Below are 20,674 nucleotides of genomic sequence, written 5' to 3'. Positions count from 1 at the left end.
TCTATCTCTTCCTTTTGCAAGTGCATTTGCTTCTTTATTTTATCAATTTCATTTTTGAAAGCCATTTCTAGTTTGTGTACACATTCAGCCAGTCTATTGTGAGTCTCCACTTCAACCAGTTCTTGGTAGAAATCATCATTTTGCATTTTACTTTTATCCCTTTTCTTTTCCAAATTTGTTTTACTGAAGTATGTATCCATTTTGCAATACTAAAATAACAGAGTATGTACTTACAGAGTATGTACACTTTCCCCGTGTTGCTGTAGTCTAAACAAACCCAGCTGACTCAGTGCATTTTTTCCTCGTGGTTCTTTTTTCTGTTTGAACAAGTCTTGTTTAAACTTTTTTTTTTTTTTTTCCTTTTAATAATGATAAATCATTTAGTCTAACTTGGTACAGAGCTTGACTCATGCAAAGATACTAATTTAGGTAATGTCACTGGCCGTGTTGGTTCGGTACAGAGCGCCGATGTCGGACGTCTGCCTCTGATGACTCCCTCTGTGTGTGTGTGTGTGTGTGTGTGTGTGTGTGTGTGTGTGTGTGTGTGTGTGTGTGTGTGCTCACCTTACCTAATTGTACTTACCTACTTACCTAATTGTATCTTTACAGAAATGAGTCAAACTTGTACTGTTCCGTGTATTAAACCATTTTTATAATACATATCCTTAAATTTATGAATAGTTTTGGCACAGACTATTTCATTTGGTAGTGCATTCCACTGATCAATTGCCCTATTGGGGAAACTGAAGTTTCATAAGTCTTTATCACCTCTCTTTTTATGTAGTTTTTTTTGCAGTGTCCTCTTCCCGATGCTTCCCCATAGGTTATATATTTATTTATGTCCATTTTCTCATTCCCTGAGAATCATTTATATAGCATAATCATGTCTCCTCTTTTCCTTCTCTCCTCTAGTGTTGATATATTCATTTTTTTTTTTTTTCTTCGTAGCTTAGATCCCTTAAGCTTGGTACCCATCTTGTAGTGGCTCTTTGTACTTTTCAATCCTATCTATGTGTGTTTTGAGATGAGGATTCCAGACTACTGTTGCATACTCCTGGGTTGGTCTGATGAATGATTTTGTTATCTTTCTCAGCGTGCGTTTGTTTATGTATGTGAATGCTATTCTCGTATTAGCAAGTGTATACATGTTCCGTACCTTCTCACTGATGTGGTCAGACAGATATAGTCTGTTCTTGATAATCACTCCTAGGTCCTTCTCCCTTTCTTATATGTGTATGGTTGATCTTCCTGTCTTATAATCCCAGTCTTGTCTTTTCTCACTTTTACCAAACTTAATTACATGACATTTGTCCACATTAAATTCCAATTGCTATTTATTGCTCCATTCATGAAGCTTGTTTAATTCTCCTTTTAGCTCTTTGCAAGAATTTGTGTTACTTATTTTCCTTTGTATTGTTGCATCATTCACAAACATTTAGATATCTTTCATTTCCAATGTTATTATGTCATTTATATATACTAAAAGCATACTTGGTGCCAGCACTGAGCCCTGTGGAACTCCGCTAGTCATTTCCCTCCACAATGAATAATTTTCCCTTAGTACTGTTCTCATTTCCCTTTTTCTGAGAAAATCCTGCATCCAAAAGGACAGATTGCCTTGGATACCTCCTTGATGGTACAGTTTCTGTAAAAGTCTTTGGTGCAGTACTCTATCAAATGCTTTCCTGAAATCTACATTGATACTGTGCACCCATCCATTTCTTTTTTGTAATGTTTCTGTAACTCGGTCATAGTAGTTTAATAGATTAGCTACGCATGATTTTCCCTTTCTAAAACCGAACTGACTTTCTGTTATCATACTGTGTCTTCTAGATGGTTTACCCAAACTTCTCTTATCAGCTTTTCTAGTATCTTACTTACAATACTGGTCAATGATACTGGTCAGTAGTTGAGTGGACTCTGTCTTTTCCTTTTCTTGAATAGGGGAACAATGTTTGCTTTCTTCCAAATATCAGGTAGTTTACGATGTCCTAAGGATTCCTGGAACATTAACTACAGTGGTCATCTTAACTCTTCTGCACATTCATGTAGCACCCAACCTGAAATTTTGTCAGGACCATTTTGTTTTCCTTTGTCTAATTTACTTAACTCTTCCTGTACTTCACTTTCTGATATTTGTATATCCAGTAATGCATGTGGGCATCCATGCTCCATATTTCAAAATTATTTTCTTTTATAAAAACTGATTAGAAATTTGTATTCAGTGCTTCACAAATGTCTTCCTCTTGTGTATAGATGATCCCCTCATCCGTAATGGACTGTATTTTATCTTTATGTTTGGTTTTGCCTAAGATGTAGCTGTAAAATAGCTTAGGTTGATCACTTTTATATGTAATGTCTTCCTCAAACTGTCTCTGAGCCTCCTTCCTGATCTTTGTATAATCATTTCTTGCCTGTTTATAATTGTTTTATGCCCTCTCACTATTGTGTCTTCTGTATCTATTCCACAGCTAGTCTCTTTTTTTTCTTTTGATTTTTTTTCATTCTGTGTTAAACAATTTCTTTATTTTCATTTCTGTTCCTTTGTGCTGAGAGATGTAATTTTGATTCATGAAAATCACAGAATTTTCTATATATAATATTTAAATCTCCTCTAAGCTCCTTTTCCCAGTCTGTTTCAAAGAAGTACTTCTTCAGGTCATAAGAGTTGCCCTTTTTGTAATTTAGTCTCCTTTTGTAACTTTCATTACTGCTACCTTTATCATGGGCAATCCTGAAGTTGCAGTTTAATGCTGCATGATCACTTTTGCCGAATGGAGGATGATTCATTAATTGTCAATATCATATTCTTGCCTAGTAAATAAATGATCTAGTACTGATGGATCATCAAGTCCTCTTTTTCTGGTGCATATTTACCTAATTGTGATATACAGGAAATGAGCTATGCTCATGGGGTCCCGTCTCTGTTTCTTGATATCAAATTTTGCCTTAAGCTCGTTTAAGTTTTTAGACTGAACAGTTTCTTTGTTCAGACTATTCCACAGATCTCTGCATCTATAAAGAAAACTATATTTCTGGATATCCATCAAGCAGCTTGGCTTCTTCAATTTCATTCCGTGTCCTCTTGTTACTCTCTTATCCTGTACAAACAGATCTTATCTGTCAGTTTTATCTACTCCCATCATGGTCCTGAACATTTGTAATCATGTCGCCCTTCTCTCTCCTTTCCTTTTAAGGAAGGCAAAGCCAACTTTTCCAGCCTCTTTCTGTACAACAGATCTTCCAGACTGGGGACCATCTTGGTTACTGTTCTGTGTATTCTCTCAATCTTGTTTATATCTTTCCTTTTGTGTGGGGACCACACTACTGCTGCATATTATAACCTGGGGCAGATCATGGCCACTGTCAATTTTTTCATCATCTCCGCATCCATATAACGAAAAGCTACTCTTATATTAGTCAGGAGTTTATATGTCTCTCTAACTGTCTTGTTAATATGTTTTTCAGGTGACAAACAATCCTGGACCAGCACTCCCAAATCTTTCTCTTCTCTTGCTTTTGTGATTGGTTCATTACCCATCAAATAACTCAATGATGGCCTCTTGGTACTTTTACCCATTTCCAATATTTTACATTTCTTTGCATTAAATTTCATTTCCCACATCCGGCTCCATTCGTGTATCCTTTCCAGATCCTCCTGCAGCATTTTACAATCCTCCCCAATCTCTACCTTCCTCAGGATCTTTGCATCATCAGCAAACAGACTTGCATAACTATTCACTTTGTCTACCATATCATTTACATAAATCAGGAACATTACTGGCGCCAACACCGAGCCCTGTGGGACTCCACTTGTTACCTCCCTCCATCCAGACATCCTATCCTTTATTGCTGTCCTCATTTGTCTGTTTCTCAAAAAGTCTCTCATCCATTCCAGGAGGTTCCCCTTCAGTCCTCCTATTCTCTAGTTTCCACATTAGTCTGTTATGGGGTACCTTGTCAAAGGCCTTCTCCATATCTAAATACACACAATCCACCCAACCTTCTCTTTCCTGAAGCACGTCAATTGCTCTTGAGTAAAAACTCAACAAGTTGGAAACACATGACCTTCGACTTCTAAATCCAAACTGGCTATCAGCCAAAATATTCATCTCTTCCAGATATTTTATCCATCTATCTTTCAGAATTCTTTTGCACAATTTTGCGACCATGCTGGTTAGGGACACTGGTCTGTAATTCAGGGGTTCTTCCCTGTTTCCTCCCTTATAAATTGGTACCACATTTGCCCTCTTCCATTCTTGAGGCACTTTCCCCTCTTCCAGAGAGCACACAATTAAACTCTGAATCTTATCTGCAAGTTGTTTTCTACATTACTTCAGTACCTCATTAGAGATTCCATCTGGTCCTAGGGCTTTCCTTACATCTTGAGTTTCCAGTAATTTATACACTTCCTGTACTTCCACTTTTATATCTTTTATCACAACATTTCTAGTCACTCCCTCCCCCTTCCACAAACCCACTTTCATTAGTGAAAACTGATTGGAAACATTTGTTCATTATTTCAGCTTGCATTGGTCCATCTTTATAGACCTCTCCTGCTACTTTCAGTTTGGTGATTCCTTCCATTTGTTTCAGTTTGCCATTGACAAATGTATAAAACAGTTTGAGTTTATCCTTACGTTTATCTATTATACCTTTTTCAAAATTTCTTTCTTCCTCTCTACGAATTCTTGTGTATTCATATCTAGTTCTTTCTTATTCCTCCTTTGCTCTGTTGTTACCTCTCTTTCTCCAGTTGTTTCACGCCGTGTCTCTCTCTTTTTTTGCTCTCATTCACCTTCTATTAAACCACTCCTTTTTCCTGTTTTCTTTCCCCCTTACTCTTGGCACAAATTTTTCCACTCCCAAATGATAGAGGCCTAGAAAAATTTCCCACTTATCTGCATTTTTGAAAAATTTTCTCAATCCTGTAAAGTTTGCTTTCCCAAAGTTGTATCTTCCATGCCTATAAAGCTCGTCTCTTGGCTCCACGTTCTCTGTTATCATCTGGAACTCATTGACCACATGATCACTTTTTCCAATAGGACACTGATATTTCAAGGATTCTATTACATCGGGTTCTTTGGTAAACATTAAGTCTAGTCTTGTTGGTGTGTCCTCACCTTGGAACCGTGTCTCGTCTTTGACCCATTGTGACATCACATTGTTCATTCTTATATTTAATAATATAGTGCCCCACAAATCTTCGCAGCCTCGTGAGTCTCATTCCTCCCAGTTCACCTCTTTACAATTGAAGTCTGTCTATCTATCGCCAGATGCCTCAGTCCCGTTTGGGGTGGCCACAAACAAATCACCTCTATGTCGCCCTGTCCCCTGCCATTTCACTGCCCTGCTCCCAACTCACACCCCCCTCTCTCATATACCTCTCCACCCCATCCCTCCATCTCATCCTTGGCCTCCCTCTCCCTCTTCCCCACCTCCACCTCACTCACATACACTCTCTTTGTCAGTCTCTCACCCTCCATCCTCTCCACATGGCCAAACCACCTCAGTGTGTTCCTCATAACGCTTCCTATCACATCCACATCCACACCAAAACGTTCCTTTATATCCTCATTCGTCAGCCTGTCCCTCCATGTGACTCCACAGGCTCCTCTTAAATAACTCATTTCCACTGCGCTCACTCTTGACTTGTGTCCTTCCAACAACGTCCAAGCTTCACTTCCATACGTTAGAGTTGGTATCACAATACTGTCATGTAGTAACATTTTCACGTCCATGCTCACTTCCCTGTTTATTATCACTGCTTTCAAAGAACCAGCAACCTTTCTTCCCTGCTGTACCCTTTCAAGCACTTCACCCTGCAAACCTCCATCCTTACTCATCACACTACCCAAGTACTTAAACGTACTCACATTTTCCAATTCCTCACCATCCAACTTCGCTGTACATTCACTGACTTCACCTCTCTCAAAGACCATCACTTTACTCTTCCTTACATTCACCTTTAGATTCTGTTTCTTACACACTCTCCCAAACTCATCCATCAAGCCTTGCAGCTCCCCTTCGTCTTCACGCAACAACAAAGTATCATCTGCAAACAACAGTACAGGGAGTTTCCAAATACTGTCCTCTCTCACCATGGCCACTTCAACATCCACTACCCTACCTTGTACCTCTTTTATTACCCCATCCATGTACAGATTGAACAACCATGGAGACATGACACATCCCTGTTTCAACCCAACCTTCAAAGAGAAAAATTCACTTAGTTCACAATCCACACGCACTGCAGCCTTAGCACCATCATACATACTCTTCACAGCATTCAACAACTTCCCATCTACTCCATATATTAATACTTTCCACAATCCTTGTCAATCCACCCTGTCATATGCTTTCTCCAAATCCATGAAAGCTGCATACAACTTCTTTCCCTTCTCTAGAAACTTTTCCACTAAAGATCTAAGAATGAATATCTGATCTACACAACCTCTTCCCTTCCTAAAGCCTCCCTGTTCTTCTCCAACTAATTCCTCTGTTCTTTCTCTAACTCTGTTATTAAGTATCCTACCATACACTTTTCCTATTATACTAAGAAGACAAATGCCCCTATGATTACCACACACTTCTTTTTCCCTTTTTCCTTTGTACAAGGGAATAATTATACCTGACTTCCAATCCTCCGGGACTCTACCTTCCTCCCAGGCCAATCTGCACATCTTCTGCATCCATTCTACTACTACCTCTCCCCCATGCTTCAGCATTTCACCACACACTCCATCAGTTCCTGGGGCTTTCCCCAATTTAACTTTCTTCATTGCTTCCACAACTTCTGTCCTACTGATTTCTTCCTGTCTTCTCACCTCCCTCCTTCTCCCAGCCATTCCTCAGCCACTTATACTCGCATTACTTCCATCCTGTATGTTCAACAATTCCTTAAAGTGTTCTCTCCATCTGCTCACTTTTTCTCCCTTCTCCACTAGTAATCTAACATTTTTATCTTTCACTTCCCTGCTAACCTCACTTCCACCCTGTCTTACTCTTTTCACCTCTTTCCAGAACATTTTCTTACAGTCCCTCCACTTTACACTCAGATTCCTTCCAAATTCCTCATCCACTCTCTTCTTACTCTCTCTTACTAATCTTTTCACCTCTCTCTTTCTTTCTACATATAACTCTTCCGCCTCTCAACTTCTTCCACGCCCCTATTTCTCATCCATTCATTGTATGCTTTCTTTTGTGCCACAGCCTGTTTCACCTCTTCAGTCCACCACGCTGTTCCTTGCACCCCCCTCCGTCTTCTCTTCATCCCACACACCACATGACATGCTGCATATATTTCTTCTGTAAATATCCTGCACACACCTTCCACATCCCCCATCTGCTCCAATTCATATTTGCCCAATCGTTCCTCCACTTCTCTCTTATATTCTGCCTTTTTCTCATCCTTTTGTAACCTTTCCACTCTCCTTGCAACTACTCCTTCCTCTCGTCTTTTCCTTCTTCTATTCCTCCAACTTACTTGGATCCTAATTCTGGCCACCACCAAGTAGTGGTCAGAAAGTTCACTCCCCCAACTTCTATAAACTCTTGCATCCATTACACATCTTCGCATCCTTTCATCCACACACACATAATCAATCATTGCCTTCCTTTCATTTAGTTCACCACCCACCCGTCTCATCACTCGCCATGTATACCTGTGGATCATTTTATGCCTGAAGAGGGTATTGGCTATCACCAACCCCCTCCCAGCACAAATGTCCACTAACGCACTCCCATTCTCATCTATCTCAGCAGGCACACCCCACTCACCAACTGTTCCATCCACCTTCACATTCCCTACTTTACCATTCATATCACTGATCAAAAACACTCTCTCATTCCTTCCAGACTTTTCCATGCACACTTCCACATTGTCCAGAACTCTTCTCTCACTCTGCTAGCACGATCTTGCATTGGCGCATACACACACACAATCGCCCACATTTGTATTCCAACTTTCAACTTTACCCATACAATCCTTGACCCAACTGATCCATACTGTCTTATGCTGTTCTTCCATCTTTTACTCACAACTATACATACTCCTTGCATTGCCCTCTCATTTTCACCTACTCCTGCACATACAGTATACCGCATCCATACTCCCATTCTCTCACACTTTCTCCTCTCCATTTTGTTTCAGTTATTCCACAGACATCCACTTTTGCACCCTCAAGCACCTGGACAATCTCTTTCACCTCATCATTTGCTCCTCTTACATTCCACGTAGCCATTACCAAGTCCTTTGTCCGGTCCTGGGTCGTCATCGTTAGGTCAGTCCTTGTCCGAGGCTTCTTGCTTGTTTTTTTAGTTAGTTGTTTTCCGGGGAGGGGTACTAACCCTCTGCCAACCCTTTTAGTCGCCCTTTACGACATTTCCTGGTATTCATCATCACCCCATGCTCTTGTCCTAGGGGGAACATACACTACTGCCATATCTCTCTTGCTATTCTCTCTAGTTTAAAATTTCATATTTATCACTTCGGCCCTGCCTTTTCCCATTTCCACGGTATCTACATTTACGTTATTTTTCACTGCTATCATCACTCCTCCTCCCGTTTTTTCTTTCCTGTCTCTTCTCCACAGTTTGTATTTACCATCTCCCACATGAACATCAATATCTTCTCCTAATTTGGTCACTACAAAGCACTTAACATCAGGTTCATGTACCCTCAAAAAATCATTGATTTCTAGCCTTGTCGATATTAAACCATCATCATTAGTTTATGCCACCTTCCAATTATTTTTGATGTTTTTTATGCTCTCTTTTCTCCTTCTCTCCACCAGTACCACTTCCTTAATTTCTGATCCATGACTCTCCAATAAAACACTGTCTTCTCTTCCTCCCTTCTCTGTTCGTTTTTTTACCTTTGCTTCCTATACTAACTCCTTTATCTTAGCTCTTTTTCCCTCATTTGCATCTCTCCTTAACCAAACAGCTTTGAACCCTTCCTTGTCTGATAATTTCCATGTTCTACTGATAATTTTGTTTACTGTTGCCTGAGACTTAAACTTTACCTTCAAAGGCCTTGCCCCTCCTTCCTTGTACTTTCCTAACCTAAACACCTCTTCAATCTCTTCTTGAGCTTCGTTGTTTTCCTCCATGACTACTGATATTATTTCTTTAACTTTACTCAGTTCTTCTCTTTCTCTGTCTGATCTTATTGTCATACGTTTTTCTTTAACTCCTGAAATTATTACACATTTTTTGGAATACAGATGTGGGCGATTGTGTGCATATATGTGCCAACCCAAGATCGTGCAAGCAGAGTGAGAGAAGAGTTCTGGACAAATGTGGAAGTGTGCATGGAAAAGTTTGGAAGGAATGAGAGAGTGTTTTTGATCGATGATATGAATGGTAAAGTAGGGAATGTGAAGGTGGATGAAATAGTTGGTGAGTGGGGTGTCCCTGCTGAGCCAGATGAGAATGGCAGTGCATTAATGGACATTTGTGCTGGGAGGGGGTTGGTGATAGCCAACACCCTCTTCAGGCACAAAATGATCCACAGGTATACATGACGAATGATGAAAAGGGTGGGTGGTGAACTGAATGAAAGGAAGGCGATGATTGATTATGGGTGTGTGGATGAAAGGATGCGAAGATGTGTAATGGATGCAAGACCTTATTGATGCTGGGGGAGTGGACTTGCTGACCACTACTTGGTGGTGGCCAGAATCAAGATACAAATAAGATGGAGTAATAGAAGAAGGGAAGGACAGGAAGAAGGAGTATTTGCAAGGAGAGTGGAAAGGTTACAAGAGGATGAGAAAAAGGCAGAATATAAGAGAGAAGTGGAGGAACGATTGGGTAAATATGAATTGGAGCAGATGGGGGACGTGGAAGGTGTGTGCAGGATATTCCCAGAAGAAATATGTGCAGCATGTGATGTGGTGTGTGGGATGAAGAGAAGACGGAGGGGGGTGCAAGGAACAGCATGGTGGAATGAAGAGGTTAGACAGGCTGTGGCACAAAAGAAGAAAGCATACAATGAAATGGATGAGAAATAGGGGTGTCGAAGAAGTTGAGAGGCGGAAGAGAGAGTTATATGTAGAAAGAAAGAGAGAGGTGAAAAGATTAGTAAGCGAGAGTAAGAAGAGAGTGGATGAGGAATTTGGAAGGAATCTGAGTGTAAAGTGGAGGGACTGTTAAGAAAATGTTCTGGAAAGAGGTGAATTGAGTAAGACAGGGTGGAAGTGAAGTTAACAGGGGAGTTAAAGATAAAAATGTTAGATTACTAGTGGAGAAGGGAGAAAAAGTGAGCAGATGGAGAGAACACTTTAAGGAATTGTTGAACATAGAGGATGGAAGTGATGCGAATATAAGTGGCTGGGGAATGGCTTGGAGGAGGAGGGAGGTGAGTTGACAGGAAGAAATCAGTAGGATAGTAGTTATGGAAGCAATTAAGAAAGTTAAATTGGGGAAAGCCCCAGGAATTGATGGAGTGTGTGGTGAAATGCTGAAGCATGGGGGAGAGATAATAGTAGAATGGATGTGGAAGATGTGCAGATTGGCCAGGGAGGAAGGTAGAGTACCGGAGGATTGGAAGTCAGGTATAATTATTCCCTTGTACAAAGGAAAAGGGGAAAAAGAAGTGTGTTGTAATCATAGAGGCATTTGTCTTCTTAGTATAATAGGAAAAGTATATGGTAGGATACTTATTGACAGAATTAGGGAAATAACAGAGGAATTAGTTGGAGAAGAACAGAGGGACTTTAGGAAGGGAAGAGGTTGTGTAGATCAGATATTCATTCTTAGATCTTTAGTGGAAAGTTTCTAGAGAAGAGAAAGAAGTTGTATGCGGCTTTCATGGATTTGAAGAAAGCATATGATAGGGTGGATAGACAAGGGTTGTGGAAAGTATTAAGAATATATGGAGTATATGGGAAGTTGTTGAATGCTGTGAAGAGTATGTATGATGGTGCTAAGGCTGCAGTGCATGTGGATGGTGAACTGAGTGAATTTTTCTCTTTCAAGGTTGGGTTAAAACAGAGATGTGTCATGTCTCCATGGTTGTTCAATCTGTACATGGATGGGGTAATAAAAGAGGTACAAGGTAGGGTAATGGATGTTGGAGTGGCCCTGGTGAGAGAGGGTAGTGTTTGGAAACTCCCTGTACTGTTGTTTGCAGATGATACTGTGTTGTTGAGTGAAGACGAAGGGGAGCTGCAAGGCTTGGTGGATGAGTTTGCGAGAGTGTGTAAGAAACGGAATCTAAAGGTGAATGTAAGGAAGAGTAAAGTGATGGTCTTTGAGAGAGGTAAAGTCAGTGAATGTACAGCGAGGTTGGATGGTGAGGAATTGGAAAATGTGAGTACGTTTAAGTACTTGGGTAGTGTGATGAGTAAAGATGGAGATTTGGTGGGTGAAGTGCTTGAAAGGGTACAGCAGGGAAGAAAGGTTACTGGTTCCTTGAAAGCAGTGATAAGAAACAGGGAAGTGAGCATGGAAGTGAAAAAGTTATTACATGACAGTATTGTGATACCAACTCTAACATATGGAAATGAAGCTTGGATTTTGTTGGAAGGGCACAAGTCAAGAGTGAGAGCAGTGGAAATGAGTTATTTAAGAGGAGCCTGTGGAGTCACATGGAGAGATAGACTGACAAATGAGGATATAAAGGTGCATTGTGGTGTGGATGTGGATGTGATAGGAAGCGTTAGGAGGAATACACTGAGGTGATTTGGCCACGTGGAGAGGACAGAGGGTGAAAGACTGACGAAGAGAGTGTATGTGAGTGAGGTGGAGGGGGGAAGGGGGAGAGGGAGGCCGAGGATGAGATTGAGGGATTGGGTGGAGAGGTATATGAGAAAGAGGGGTGTGAGTTGGGAGCAGGGCAGTGAAATGGCGGGGGACAGGGCGACGTGGAGGCGATTTGTTTGTGGCCACCCCGTATGGGATTAAGGCGTCTGGCAATAGTTAGATAGATAGATTTTTCTTATCTGCTACATCCCTAACTAAAGATTCTATACTTCTCAGCACCCTAACCACTTCTCACTTCCTTGCTTTATTGTGTGTATGTGTGTGTGTGTGTAAGAATTCATGCACTTTTGTTGTCATTGTGTTTATTTATTTTTTTTATATTGAGCTATAAATTCTTTATCATGTCTCTTCTGTGTCTGTGTATATGTGTTCTCTATCTTTTTTTATTTGCTTTTTTTTGTGTGCACGACACTGGACATAGGCTTAGCATCGTATTGACTGAGGCCCAGCTCTCCTACTACATACCTTATACCTCCAGATTTCACCACTTCAGCTCTAACACCCACCATCTACATTAGGTACATGGTAGGGCTGTCTCATGCAGGACTGGTGTACTTGTATTAGCTGTGGCGGTTTTTATGACATGGCGGTGGTTCTTTCGTAGATGAGTTAACTCTAAAGAAATTAGAATCCTTAAAACTGTTCCCTGCCCCAACCAGGATTCTAACCTGTGCCCACTGGGACAGTAAACCACTCAACTGACTCGGCCAAAATGTTTCCACATTCTCTGCAGCATTTGTACTTGACTGAACAATCTGTGTGTAACGTTTGTGTTTCATCTAGAAAAATATACTCATACCTGCATGGCCAAGAGTTAGGATCATTGTCTCAAGCTGGAAGTGTTGTTGACCAGCAGGATTGAGTAACTGTAGGCCTTCTGCAAGAACCAGTAAAGGATTGCATCTCTAAACATGCAGCTTTGAGCTGATGCTGCGATCCACCATCCTTCTTGCTGGAGGTAGGAGGAGTTAAAGGGCATCCAAGCAGTGTGGACAGGTTCCTTGTCGGGGCACATATGCTCCACTGCCCGATGGCATACCCTCCTGTTCAGCACCAGCAATGTTAAAGGCCACTGAATGGGACTTATTCATATTTTTCAGTATAAGTAAGAAGCTTGATATACAGTTTCAGAAGGGAGTCTGATTTTCAAAATACAGGTAACTCGCACGGAACACGTGGGTTTCGTTCCTACCGTGCCGTGTTAGGTACGATATCGCGTATATTTAAACTACTCCGTATTTTGCTCCCTAGACCTCCCAAATGTGTTGTTTTGCTGTTATCTGTCACTGGTAATCACTAGAAAGCACTTTAAGTGGTTAGAAGGTTTATTTAATGTTATAACTCACAAATACAGTACTCCACAGCAAAACTTCAACACACAAATACTGCACGTAAACACAAGGAAACATTCCGACGCCGATCATAGGTAATCATATAAATCAGGTTAACTGGTACCAGTGCTTTAACTTACAAGTACATACCAGAACAGTGCATATTTAACTTAGAAATGCAGTACTGTGATATCGAATGATTTCAGTACATAATCTGTTAAGAATGGCTGGAAAAAAAAAAAAAATGTTATGAATACATTTTCACCTTTTTACGTTTATGGTAGTTTAGAGTTATTTTTTACGTTATCGTTGTGCCCATGCTTGGAAAAGGGAGCGAAAGAGTTGAATTTTCAGTCCTAAATGAGAAAACTGTACGTCCTCCAAGGCTAGACTCTGCCACGGGAGAATAAAGTGGAGGGTCAGTCCGATTAGCAATAATGAAGTTGTATCACAACTTCCAGCTCCCACATCACGAGAATGGCTAAAAATAGAATCGTAATGCAGTTTCAGAACTAACATTAAGTCTAATTATTACAAATACAGATACAAAGCAGAAATAAATACGTTTACAGACGGGGAAAACGTACTTCTTCCGTCATAACATGTTCGTCTTTCTCTATCCTTTTACGTTCATCTTTATCATTTTACCTTGTTATTTTCGCAATATATATTGCTGTCTCGTAAACAGGGTGGTTGTTTGTGTTTTGTAAGGTAGGAAAAAGATTGTATTTTCTGTCTGGGTCGAGATAATGGGTGTAACTAAGTGTGGTTAGGCATGGCCATGAGCGAAAAAATCGTACATCCACTCATCACGATAGCAGATGGTGAACTGACTGATGATACATGAGAGGGTGAAGTCAAGGTCAGTCTCATGTCCCAGATTTTTGTTCACTTCCCGAAAGTTTTCACAGTTTTCTACACGTTGCATTGCATCAAATGATCCAAACCATTACAGCAAACCTGAGCAAATAGGTAAAGATACCAAGACAAAAATGTATTTTTCTCTTATTATAAGTCTTTAACGAACAAACAAAAAAGGCAATATTCCGACGCTGATCATGGGTAATCATATAAATCAGGTTAACTGGCTACAAGGCTTTATTTAATGCTTTAATTGCTTACAAGTACATACCAGAACAGTAAATATTTAACTTACAAATACAGTACTGTAGAAAAGCAGGACAGTAAGAGTTTAACGAACAAACAAAAAAAGGCAATATTCCGACGCCGATCATGGGTAATCATATAATTCGGGTTAACTGGTTACAAGGCTTTATTTAATTATTTAACTTTATTTAAGTGCTTACAAGTACAGTACATACGAGAACAATAAATATTTAACTTACATACAGTACTGTGGAAAAAACGAACAAATAAAAAAGGCAATATTCTGACGCCTATCAGGTAAACTGGTTATATGACTTTATTTCTTGCTTTAACGTTATTTAATAGTACTTTAAGTTGCACATAAACTTACCAGAACAGTACAGTACTGTAAATATTTAACTTATAAATACTGTGCTACTGTACTCGGGAATGTCTTACTCACTGAATAATTTCCTGCCTAGATCGTCACGTAATCAAAACAAACCGCGCGCTGTGGTGACGTTCGAGGATTTGATCTTTCAAAGGCCTCTCCTGCGTTAATTTGTAGTTTTCATAATGGTTCTTTAATCTTACGTTGTCTTATATGTATCCCAGCCCTTACCGTGTATAATTGCGAGCGCGTTCCGTGAGATCGTGTTCCATGCGAGTTACCTGTATTATGCTATTAATTGTTGGTTTAGATATTGCCAGCTGAGTATTATAATTGTCATTTTCTACTATTCGTGCCTGAAAAATACTTTTCTCATCCTCCATCCCCTTCCACAGTCCTAACCCTCCATCCTTCTACTTCTTCCCTCCCTCTCCTTCATATGTGTTCCTTCCCATCTGCTTCTTTACATGTTTCTGGGGTTTTGTAAGACATTGTGGACTCTAGCAATCTTCATATTGTTAGCCTTCTGTATGTTGTTGACACTCAAGGTCTTTCAGCATCTACTGAACGTCAAATGTGACTGCTGTTTAACTTTCAAGAAGTGACTGCAGGTTTTTTATACAATCACTATATTACAGGGGAGACGGGTAGGTTGCTCAGGCTCGAGCACTGGTAAGGCTCAAAGCGGCTAGAACCCCTGCCAGTTACAAAGCTCTCTCTCTCTCTCTCTCTCTCTCTCTCTTCATCTTTTTTTTTCTGGTTTCAGGCATCCATGTAATGTCACTGAAACAACCTTAACCCCTACACCGCGGGCTTGTTTACCAATGACTTGCGTCTGCCGCGGGGTTATTTGGGCTCCGACAGACTCTCAAAAAATATTTGCCAAAAATCAGTTATTAGTCCTAGAATAATAAAATTATATATGCTTATGGCACATACCTTCAGCTTTCTCCTGGAATGATTGTTGAGCCTTCGTCGTTACCGTAGGACTTGTGGAGACCTCTGAAGTAGGGTAACGAAGTCTCCACTTTACACTTCCCGACAACCCGTAATATGATTACCACAGTCAGATACAAACACTATAAACACTATTCTACAATTTTCAAGTAGTTTGGGATCCATACTAAAAAAAAAAAAAAAAACTGTGAAAGCAATGGAAATTACGAGCGCGTCTGATCGTCGCACTGGCACTAGTTCGCTCTTGGTAGTGTCATTTATTATTCATAAAACCCCTCACACTTTATATTTCTATTACTATATAACACTTATATATATCTATAGTCTTTATCCATAAGTTTCCTTCAGTAGTATTAGTTTATTGTCACTGTAGGGATTCAATTTCTTTCAGTAAAATACGTAGCATTCACTTTCTCGTCCTGTATACTGGCATTGAGAGTGAATGTCACTTTCATCTTCACTCTCATAACTCATAGCATTCAGACATGCTAGAGTGAAACTTTCACTTTCATTACTCCTAGGGTATATACTCGTATTCTTATAATACTACTCATTTACATTTCTATTTACGTTCTCTATTTTATTTACGTTATTTACATTTCTATTTTATTTACACTGTGTTGTGCACTGTCACTTGAAATAACTTATAAAACTATTTTCCATTGTTCACGTATATTTACATTCATTACTTTCACTTGCTGTTTACACATTATTTACAATTCCACTTGCACTGTTTTACTCAATAGAAAGATCGTAGTCACTCTTTTATCAATTGTCAGCCCTTTACCTCTTTCCACACGAGGTTTAGTAGGGGTAAAGGTCACAGGGCCATTTGCATGGGGGTGAAAAAAGGCCTTGAAGTCAGCAAGAAGAAACATACGTACTCTCGCTTCGGAAGTTGAGAGAGAACTGAGTGATAACGGAGGACCACCAGCGTAGAGGCCTGCTAGGGGTTATTCAGAGTTACCAATATTACTTCTTGAAACAGCTAAGTCTAGCACTGATATGATTGGCAGGAAATCTAGACAATACATTATAAATTTGGTAGTTCCAGGTGAATGTAAATATCACTTAGGTTGCTCCCTTCCCTCCTTACATGTATATTTATTACGAAAATAGATTAGAGGCCTACTTAGGAGATATATATATTCAGAGCTACCAATGTTATATCTTGAAACAGCTTTGTCTAGCACTGATATGATTGGCAGCAAATCTAGACAATACATTATAAATTAGGTAGTTCTAGGTGAATGTAAATATCACTTAGGGTTCTCCCTTCCCTCCTTACATGTATATTTATTACGAAAATAGATTATAGGGCATATTTCAAGGGGAAAAAAACAGCGAAAATTAGCGAACGAGTGCACGTGAGGTGTTGTCAGGTGATAATTAGCCAATTCCAGGTGTATGGCACTCTCACTTACCTTATTTCTTTCTTGTATATATTATTTGGTATAAGAATAGGACATAGGGCTTATTTCAATGGATGAAATCAATGAAAAATTCCAGGGAAGATTTACTTAGCGTAGCACGGCCGGGCAGGCGAGAGGACAGGGTAATGGAGGGGGGGTAGGGAGGGGAGTCAAGAACGGGGAGAAATGGCTAAATTGTCAACAATGGATGGGAGTACAGATGAGATTAGGAGTGCTGACTAGTGTTGGACATTGGCAGTACCGATAGATGATACAAGCCCCCACTTGGAAGCCCGGGTGAATTCAAAATAACACAGAATCACAAAAGCGACGCCCCGCGGTATGATCCCTTGCTCCCAAGCGTCACGAAAGTGACGCCCCGCGGTTAAGGGGTTAAACAACTAAACACTTATTGTATTGTTTTCACTGTCCAGAATATCAGTGTTTTTCTGTACAGATAATAAAAGGTATATATGTTTTAGGAGGTTTATAATGTATTTCCTCTAACCTGGGAAACTTTCACAGCATTTTTCAGCTCATTTGATTGCATAGTGTAGTCAGATTAGAGAATGGATTTGACTAGAACCAAAGGTGACTCATTCTTACATGACAGCTGAAATATATCGAATTTCTTGCAACCACACACATAGTATTCAAGTTGTGGGAGTGGCCTAGTTCCCTCAGATGAAGATGAACCAGCCTTAGTGTTTTAACAGATAAATGTCATCGTGCGTCATCATCAGGGGATCAAATAGGTCTGGTAGCTGGTAACGGGTGTGGTGCATTTTTTTCTTCTGGTGGATGGGGGGGAGTAAAGCCCCTGCCCCCCATATTGTCAGCAAATGCCACTGAAGTCACCTAATGTAATTTAGTCTATGACAGTTAAGCCTTGGGCTGCCAGTATATATCCTGATATTGGGAGTGGCTGCTGCCATTAACTACCACATAATTTTAAGAATTTTCTTTCAGATTACAAAACAGTTAGAGCAGAGCATGAACGTTACAGAAGGCAACAACTTTGTGCATGCAATAAAATGTCTCTTAGTAATACTGGAGTGCAGTTTCAGCTGCTAATACTAAAATGCCAACAAACCTGCTTAATTATATATGTACTATTCCTCTTCCTTCACAGATTGCTGAGATATGCCCAATTGACCTGTTGATTGGTGGGTCACCTTGTAATGATCTCAGCTTTGTTAACCCAAATCGGAAGGGCTTGACGGGTGAGTGATGAATGGGAAGTAAACGTAGTTAAATTATTTTGTTGCTTTTAGGTATGCAGGTCAGGTACAACTGAATAGATTATGACAAATATTTAGGGCTTGGCAGGTGAATGGTCAGTTGGAGAGTTAATATTATGGATAACTCCTAACTTTCAGTACTTGTGCAAACTGCATGTCTTACCCACATAAGGATTTTTTGAGTCTTTCCAAAACCATATATAACCTTATGAAATGACCGCGTATGTGGCACATTCAATATTTCCTGCTTCATGTTGTGAAACTACTAATTCAATCAAGATGCACCTATTTCATTACGATGTCATACCACTAAGGATGTGTAATAATTGTGTAATCATTAACACACCACAGATACATGTACCTTCACTGAATATTTTCAAGTGGCACTAATGCAGCTTCATACACATGAGGTCAGGATTTTTTTTGGTTTTTCTTTTAAGCCCCATTTCATATCCATTCATTCACCACAAGATTTCTGGCTCCACATCATAGGTACACCCTTTCACATGAAATTTCATAATTACCGTACCTGTTACATAGAGCCCTTCCAAAGATCTTTAACTTAAACGAGAGAGGCTAACGTGTGCAATGCACTTCATGCTAAATTAATCCTACCAGCTTGATCCCATGTCAGACCCTTATCCTCATCTGCATCCATGCCTCTCATTCTCACACTCATTGTCCATATCAATCCATCCTCTTCTTGGTCTACAATGCCTTCTTGAACCTTCAGAGCCACTTGTATATGCCCTCCTCACCAGGCTATTTACAGTAATCTCTCAGATATTTGGCATAATACAGCCAGACCCCTACCAGATATTGCAAAATGCCAGAAATTGCATCGGTACCGTCAATAAGCTATCCATTCGGTACTGAGCTGGATAATACATCACCACCCTAAGCTATCTGTCTCTGTCTCTACCCTCTTTCCCAAAAACTTTCCTACAGTATTATCCATGAGTAAAAGATTAAAATCAAGCATAAATGACAACACGGAATTGATACACTATACAGTATATAGTACAGAATACAGTACATAATATAATCATAAATATCATAAATTATACAGTAATCATATACAGGTATAATTATGAGCAAGCAAGCAATAGGCCTTTGTTATACAGCATCCAGTAGAGAGAATGAGAGGGCAAAGTTTGGCTTGGTACGTTGGGTGGGTTGCTCCTGCATTGCATCATAACTGGCTGGCATGTGTTGCTGGATCTGCCCACACACTGATTGGGTTATGCATCTGAGTCAGATGATACACATTACCACTGAAAAATGCATAGTACCATTGTTTACTTCCCAATTCTGAGCCTGATATTTGCCTAATTTCGTTGGATGTTGTTTTAATAGAGCCGAGCTGAAAGTGCTGGATAATACAATAGGTAGGAAATTGTGATGATGGATAATTGGGAGTTTTCTGTATACAGTACTCATTCTCTCCATGTAACCATATCATCTAAGTGCAGTCTGTAACTCTGTTGGCAGTGTACTTTGCCATTCCACATCTTTCATGACTCACATTATTTATTATCCTATTCACTCTTGACACTCCCTGTTCGTTTCACAAGAATCCCATTTCCACTCACTTACCCATTGACTGTTATATTCAGGGCTTGTTAATGTGGATACTGATACTCCATTATGCAATTCTCTTGCAGCTGCCATGCTCAGACTCCCATATTGTATTAAGACTTTCATAACGCCAGCTACTCTCCTTCCCTGTATCTACATAGTGGCAAAGTTGGGAATGTACGAGTGGATGGAGTGGTTGGTCAGTGGGGTGTGCCAGCTGACGTAGATGGGAATGGTAGTGCTTTGGTGGACATCTGTGTTGGTAAGGGGTTGGCAATAGCCAACACCTACTTTCGACATAAGATGATCCACCGGTATACACGGAGGGTAATGAGGAGGATGGATGGTGAACTTGTTGAACGAAAGGCAATGATAGACTATGTGTGAGTGGATGAGCGAATGAGAAGACAAGTGTTGGATGCAAGAGTGTGGAGAGGGGGGAATGGAGTCTCGGATCATCACTTAGTGATGGTCAAGGTAAAGCTGCAAAGAAAATGGTTGAGGAGATGAAGGGGAAGACGGGAGGAAACAGCTCCTGTGAGAAGAGCGGAGAATTTGCAAGATAGTGAGAAAATGGCAGAGTATAAGAGCATAGTGGAAGAAAGATTGGGAAGGTATGAGCTAGAGCATATGGAAGGGGTGGAAGACATATGTAAGATATTACGGAAGAGATAGGCGCAGCGTGTGAGGTGGTTTGTGGAGTGAGGAGGAGATGCAAGGGTGTTGAAGGGACAGCATGGTGGAATGATGAAGTGAAACGAGCTGTGGAACAAAAGAAGGCATATAGTGAATGGTTAGCGAGTAGAAGTAGGGGAGAAGATGAGAGAGAGAAGAGAGAGGTATACGTGAGTAGGAGAAGGGAGGTGAAGAGACTGGTGAAGGAGAACAAGAAGAAAGTGGATGAAGAGT

The sequence above is a fragment of the Coenobita brevimanus genome, chromosome 109, assembly GCF_032717465.1.
Source record: "Coenobita brevimanus isolate Jiangsu-jjx chromosome 109, ASM3271746v2, whole genome shotgun sequence".
In the NCBI taxonomy this organism is placed as follows: domain Eukaryota; kingdom Metazoa; phylum Arthropoda; class Malacostraca; order Decapoda; family Coenobitidae; genus Coenobita; species Coenobita brevimanus.
This window is presented reverse-complemented; position numbering follows the sequence as displayed.